The sequence below is a fragment of the Gekko japonicus genome, unplaced genomic scaffold, assembly GCF_001447785.1.
Source record: "Gekko japonicus isolate JY-2015 unplaced genomic scaffold, Gekko_japonicus_V1.1 scaffold1258, whole genome shotgun sequence".
NCBI lineage: Eukaryota > Metazoa > Chordata > Lepidosauria > Squamata > Gekkonidae > Gekko > Gekko japonicus.
In genome coordinates, this window is record NW_015176488.1 from 261,629 (window position 1) to 269,109 (window position 7,481).

Sequence of the window (7,481 nt, forward strand, 5' to 3'; positions counted from 1 at the left end):
GTTCACTCCCAGCACCTGTTGGAGGAACTGTGCTTGCAGAGTCAGAAGCCAGCGGGAAAGAGGGATCGCTCTTACTCCTTATCAAAGGATTATCTAAAAGGAGCGCAGAGGCTAGTGGGGGAGGGGGTTCCTGCGGTTTCTGAAATGTGAGTTCTCGGGGTTGTTTTTTTGGTGAACCGAAAAGGGTTTTTTTTTTGTTGGTCTTGCACTCAGCATTGTCGTTTGACTTTGTTGCTTCTGGATGTCTAAAACAGCAACGGTGTCCAGTCCTCCCAGAAGAGCCTGTAGGCTGGCTCTTTTAACTCTGTGTGTGAAGTGGCCCCTTCCCCTGTTCCGCTCTTAGCCACGAGGGCGTCTTCGCTGCCTGTTCCCTTTCTCACCAGTTCCCCCTGGTACGTCTTGTCCTGCACCTTTTGCCTGCCTGAGGGCAAGAACAGAGCAATTCGGCAGAGTTGCTTCTGAGACATGACCCAAGAAAGAGACTTTGCCAGAGGGCATGGTCCAGCAAACATTATCAGCTTCTCTGGAAGTTCGAGTCACAGTCTGGAATCCCAAGCCCCCCCCTCCCCTTGGGAGAACCACAGAAATGGACAGGAAGCCGTTTGCAGCTGTTCCTTTTGAAGCTGGCTGGGAACCCCTTTTTTAACAAAAACATTGTGAATGGCAACCCATGTGATGGGCTTTGCCGGATTAAGCATCTGTTGTTTATTTTAATGCACATAAGAAAGGATTGCAGGGGACGCTATTTGTCCGTTGGACCCCCACCGCCATTCGAGAGAGGTCTACAAAATTCTGTAAGGGACAGAGCAGGTAGAGAAAGAAGTACTTTTCTCCACTTCTTGCTATAGAGGAACTCGTGGGCACTCCATGAAATTAATGAGCAGGAGGCTTAGAACAGATAAAAGGAAGTACTTTTTCATCCAAAGAGTATTTTAACATGTGGGATTCACTGCCAAAGGAAGTGATGGTGGCTACCAGTATAGACGGCTTCAAGAAGGGATTGGATAAACATCTGGAGCAGAGGCCCATGAGTGGCTGTTAGCCATGGGGTATAGAGGTAACACAGTGGGAGGGCTTCTGGAGTTCTGGCCCCGCTGGTGGAGCTCCTGGTGGCACCTGGTGTTTTTGGCCACTGTGTGACATGGAGCGTTGGACTGGATGGGCCATTGGCCTGATCCAACATTGGCTTCTCTTATGTTCTTATTAGACAGGACAGCAAACAGACCATATACTCTACCGTTCTTAAAATTATTAAGAGGAGGGGCACGGTGTAGGCGTAAGTGGCATGGTTGTCAGTCAAATGTATACACGCACTGTGGCTGGCTCTCATGCAGTCCGAAGCACAGTTACACCTGTCTGAGCTGATTTACTTCAACTGACTAGGAGAGGTGCATCTCTGCTTAGGATTTCGCAGCTGAGGAATGTATTGCTGGGGGTGTCGCATCGTCTCCAGCAATCAGTTGTGCCTCCTTTGGTGAGAAGGGAGTAAGATAGTCTTGATTTGTTGGATGTGCAGCTACGTCTTTTTGACAGCATTGAGCTCAGTGGACGGCAGTGGATCTATGTTTTTTTTAAAAAATCAGACTTCCAGCTGGTGTTTTTTAAGGCATGAATTTGGCAGCAGGTTTTTTTTTGGGGGGGGGGAGGGTATATCTTAATTTGGTGCTTGGAGAAGATGGATTATAATCCATAAAGTAGGAAATCCTGAAACTGTCTCAGATTTCTTTTTGCGATTATCAGTCATGACAAGCCTAAATGGAGTGCGACTAGTTAGATGGTGTTTCATTGCATGTGGTGTTTTTGCCGTGCTAACACAACTAGTTACCAGGATGAAGCTCTGTGATCTGGAGTAAAGGCATCTTCTCTAACTGAGCAATGGCATCTTGCAAAGAGATGTCAGTTGCCTAAATGTTTTTTAAAAAATGATGCTTGCTTGAGTGCTGTGCAGGCATAATGCGTAATGTTCAGGCACGATGCTTGTTTTCCTTGAGCCATGACTCTTCTATCCGAATACCTAAATCAGGGTTAAGAATTGGCTGTGAGCCAGCATGTAAAACCATCGTTTGAAAAATATTTACAAACCACGGTTTGCATTAACAACGCGTTATCTTGATATTTGCATCAAGGAAGCCACAATTAAGACCGCTTCCTTGCCTCTTTTCTTGCAGAATGACAAATAATAGCGCAATCCTAACCCTAAACACAGTTACACCTTTCCAATCCCATTGTTTGTACTCTAAGTGTCCCTAAGCATTTGACCTTCGGGACAAATCTTAGCCAGGCAAACTCAAGCACTGTTTCATGATGTATTTGGGATCTTAGCAAGGGTTCAGACAGCACCCCCCGGGTGATGCTGTTTTCCAAATACCAGTTGCAAGCTAGATTATGACACTCTGCGATTTATTCTGTGTGAGCTGTCATCCGTGCCTCTGGGACTAGTGTTTGGGACATCTCCTTCTTCCATGACAGAGCAGAACAGCCTTTGAAAAATAAATCAGGCTTGGGGTACACCAGTTTCCATTGGCAAACAGGGATGTTGTCCTCGCAGGGTGTGTGAAATGATCATGGAATACAGCCTCTTGCTCAATGACGCTACATATTCATATATACTAAAAAAAATTGGAAAAATACACAATTAACTTGCTCACTGTTCACTGATGGTGACATACTAATATTTTGTGGTGAAGAGGTGATAAATAGCAGGGAGTTGTTTAGCAAATGGGATCGAGAAAGTAAAACCCCCACAGCTGGAGAACACCTGAGCATGGGGGAGGGGAAAAGCAGAAGCCCAGGGGAGCGGATTTAGGGGCAGGTGTGTCCTAGTGTCTCCTCACCTGCCCTCCTTTCCCCTCCTGGCTGTTTTTGTCACGGGGCAGCTGGTCTCCAGTGGTCTCTCCACATCGCTGGGTCTTGCACGGTCAAGTCGGTCTTGCTCTGGCTGTCGTTTGCGCCTAGAGGTGCCTTGTCAGCACAGGAGAGTCCAGCTGCAGACAACTGCCGTGCTACAGTGACAGCATAATAGCGGCATATTATATATGACCACGGCAGTGTTCCCTCTAAGCTGAGTTAGTGTGAGCTAGCTCACCGGTTTTTAGCCTCCGGCTCGCACATTTTTGTCTTAGCTCAGGAAGGGATGGTTCCAGAGCAAACTAATTTAATGCAGTGGCCAAATCGCTTGCTCACAACTTTAATGCCAGCTGCTCACAAAGTAGAATTTTTGCTCACGCGACTCCACAGCTTAGAGGGGGCATTGGACCACGGTGGTAAAAACAGAGGTGAGTCCAATGCAAATGCCCATTCTCTTGGAAGCCAGTGATTGGTGTGCAGCAGTAGAAAAGAGCAAGACTCCAGGAGCACCTTGCAGAGTAACAAAAAGTTGTGGCCGGGTATTTGAGCTTTATAAGGACAGACGGACTCACATTCTAGCTATCTGAAGAAGTGCGCCGGGACTCACGCAAGCTCCTCCCCTGCCACACATTTCGTTAGTCTTGAAGGTGCTCCTGGACTCCTGCCCTTTTCTCCTGCTGCAGACAGACTAACAGGGACACCCATCTTGATCTATCTGAAGAAGTGACTGCAGTGACTCACGAAAGCTCCTCCCCTGCCACGAATTGTGTTAGTCCTTGGAGTGCTCCTGGACTCTTGGTCTTTTCTCCTGCTACAGACAGACTGACAGGGCCGCCCATCTTGGATCTATCTGAACAAGCGAGCAGTGACTCAGGAAAGCTCCTCCCCTGCCACACATTGTGTTAGTCTTTCAGGTGCTCCTGGACTCTTGCACTTTTCTCCTGCTCCAGACAAACAGGGCGACCCATCTTGATCTATCTGAAGAAGTGACTGCAGTGACTCACGAAAGCTCCTCCCCTGCCACACATTGTGTTAGTCTTTAGGGTGCTCCTGGACTCTGGCTCTTTTCTCCTGCTACGGACAGACAAACCCATCTTGATTGATTTGTAATATCGATGATGCAAAGTTTACTCTGAGAATTAAAGTTTGAGCTTGGTGCATAAAAGGCAATAGGGTGTCCTGTTTTGTGACCTGTTTTATTTGATATTAACTATCCAAGTTAGTTGCCTAAGAGCTTCAATATTTTTATAATTGGTGCTGAGGAATATTAAAGTGAACGTCAGGGCTTTTTTCTGGGGAAAATGGAGTTCCGGAACCTCTTCGATAATTTTTTTTTTAGAAGTGTTTAACAGTTCTTGAGTTTTCAGTATACAGATTAAAAACTTCTTTTCCCTCTTGAGGGTTCCAAAAAAAGGCCCTGGTGAACATTACAGTTGTGTGTGTGTTTATATGCCTATACATATATGCACAATATGTTTGATTTATTTCATCGATCATGATGTGCTTTGACAATAAGGTACTGTAATATACTTGTGCCAAAAAGTATATTCAACTGAGCCCACCAAGTGGGTTTTGGGTCTTCTACCACTCTATATATTCATCATCAACCTTAATAAGGTCCACTGACCTTTGGTGTTTAATGTCCCCCCCCCAACATTATTTTGTGGACCGCCATGTGCACATGGGGCAGCCTTCCGCTCATTTCCCCCCCCCCAGTTGCGTGGAATGGGAAAACGAAATGTGTCGATATGATTAAATCAACGCAGTGATATTTTCTTCTTTTCTCCTTTGCTGGTTTTTAATCTGATCGGTTTAGTCTGGATCTGTTCAACCTGCAAATGGGACTAGTGAAGTCCCTTTTTTGTTGTCTGAGAAAGGGTTTTGAGCACTGTGCCTTCACTCGGCCATACAGTCAGAGAGGTGTTCACATCCACAAAGCTACAGCTGATCAGGGGCCACAGCCACGGTGAGTGGCAAGGCTAGGATACCGGCGGTACGGCATAAAAGGAAACAACAGGATCCATCTGGTTGCCATCCATTTAGAACGGGTGCTTTCTGAGAGAGGAGATTAATGAACGTTTTATTAGAAAGGCCTCTTTGTTTTTCCCAGCTGGCCTTTATATAATCTGATAATGCCACAAAAATTGATAGCAAAACTGCACCTAATAAAACCCTGCCCACCCACCCTCACCCCCAGGACTGGTGTGTCCCGTCATAACCAGAGCTTTGTTACCATAGAGCTGATCAGAGTCTACGATAATTCTGGTATTTTCTGTGTGTGACTCAATTCAACAGGTTTTGCTTAGGTTTGTAATGTTAGGAGTGGGAAATTGAGCTCACCTCGGTTCTCCTTATTTCTGGGCCTCCGACGGCAGCTGTGCGATGCCAGGTCCCCAGTCTTCTCCCTCATTGACACTCCCACAGATATCTGAGTTCGCACGCCTCCCAGTCACGCCAGAAGGCTTCTGGTAGGGGTGCCAGCCTCCAGGCGGGGCCTGGGGATCCCCTGGAATGACAGTTCCTCTCCAGACGACAGAGGTCGGTTCCCCTCTGGAGAAAAGGGATGTTCTCTGGAGGGGGGGGGACCCTGTGGCCGTGTACCCCCACTGAGGTCCCCGTGTCCTCCCCAGGCTCTACCCCCCAAATCTCCAGGAGTTTCCCAACCTGGACCTGGCAACCCTACATCCCCCCCCCCATCCCCTGCTGGTACCCAGGGGGGACGTGGCAACTCTCGTTTCCAAGGAGACTTATGATGTCAGAGAGAAGTAGTATCAAGTGCGGATTGCTGTTAGGTAATGATACACAGGAGGTGCCTTTTCAGACAGTAGGTCATAAAGCAACGGCTGCTTGGAAATGTGTGAATTTCGGTGAATGAGCCCTGAGTGGCAGGTGGACAGACCCAGCCGACTTCCAGAAACAGTCAATGGCAGGACACAGCGAAAGTGTCATGAAGACTGTTTGGTGTGGTCTCATAATGTCTCACATGGCATGGTTTCTACCATTTTTAAAAAATTTTAGTAGCAGTATATGAATGTAAGAATTGCATATTGGTGGTGGTTTCCTGGCTGTCATACTTTTGCCCTGTAGTAAAACAAAAATGCTCAATCCTCCTGCCAACAAATAATCCTTTAAGGCTCAGGTAGGATTTTAAAATGTAGTTTTTAAGGTACTGGCAGTTACGGTGTCCGGGAGGGTTCCGGAACATTCAAAATTCAGTCACGGGCAGGAGAGAGGGCGGGAGTTCTTAGCTGGGCGCCATGTTGAAAATCACAGTCAGCTTGACTCGCTCACGTCTGTCATAGAAATGATCAAGCCATTGTTCCTTTATGAATTCTTTCAAAGATGAAATATAATAATAAAACGTGGAGTCTGGTTTTTCTCTCCCTCAGTTTTGGTGAGGAGGAAGCAGGGAGATGTTGATAAAATATTTAGAGGCTCCTATGTTAATTTCTCCTCCGCAGCAGCGTGAAGGTTTCCATTTTCCGTTCGTTATGTAACGCCCGCGCTTTGCCGTAGCTCTGTGAAGAGGGGAAGCCCGAACCGAAGGTTGTTTCCACCAGAGTCCTGATGATAGGATGCAAAAGAAGTAAAGGTGGTTTGTCCCAGTTTAAGCCGAGCATCTGTGGCAAAGAAATGCTTGATATCGGAAGCCCGAGGTTTTGGGGCCCGAATGGCCATTAAACCCTCAGTGCCGTAAAAAGACAAAACTAGTCTTGTTCGTTCCTGTCATGTGGCCGGGCTTTGACTACATAACCCAGAAGAATCCAGCGAGGAGAGGAGTCGCCGTAGCAAGATGCTTGCATAACCAATATTTTTATCTTAGTTGGAGGCCATGTGACTCAAGTACGATAACACTGCTTTGCTTTGTCAGAGGAAGGCCTGGCTTGAGTCCCAAGAGGAGACTCGGCTGCAGAATGTGCTTTTTGTCTAACTTGAGATCCTTTTTATATGTTTTATTCAAGCACGACTTAATTGCAAAGTATATAATACAGTGTGCAGGTTTATAGACCACAAGATTTCATTTTCTGTATTCCGCCCCCCCTCTGTGAACTAAATCAGAGAGGTCAAGCTGAGCTGCCTTCTGTGTTCTGTGTGAGGGCTGCCCCCCCCCCCCCCGGGTTTCCCCCCCAGAAACAGGCCTTGTCCTCGGGGTGTGTTACGGAAACCTGCTGTGCTGAACTCATCCTGCTCTTTCCATTGAGCGCAGGAGGCATTTGTGCCACTCCGAGGGGGCAAAGCCAGGCCGACGTTCCTTCCTACCTCACCGATGTGCTTCCTGGTTCACTGGACTAGAGCAAGAACGGCCACAGAGTGTGGGCTGTGTGTGCATGTGTCCGCTGCAGTGGACTAAATTGGCACCATTACCCATATCGGGTTTATGCAATGAGTGCGCACCACATCATAAGAACATCAGAAGAGCCCTGCTGGGTCAGACCAGGGGGGTTCACCTAGTCCAACCTCCCGTCTCACACAGGGGCCAGCCAGTTCCTCTGGAGGGACCACAACAGGGCACAGAGCCCAAGGCCTTCCCCTGAGAAGAACCTCAGAAGAGCCCTGCTGGGTCAGACCAGGGAGGGTCCCTCTAGTCCAGCATCCTCTCTCACACACAATAGGCAACCAGTTCCTCTGGAGGA

At 47.6% G+C, this 7,481-nt stretch overlaps 1 protein-coding gene across 1 annotated transcript in view; it reads left to right on the top strand.

Moving 5' to 3' along the window:
* The window catches only part of PLCB4 (phospholipase C beta 4), a 221,014-nt gene that overhangs the window by 59,582 nt on the left and 153,951 nt on the right, over nucleotides 1-7,481 (top strand). The gene's annotated exons all lie outside the window — the stretch shown is intronic.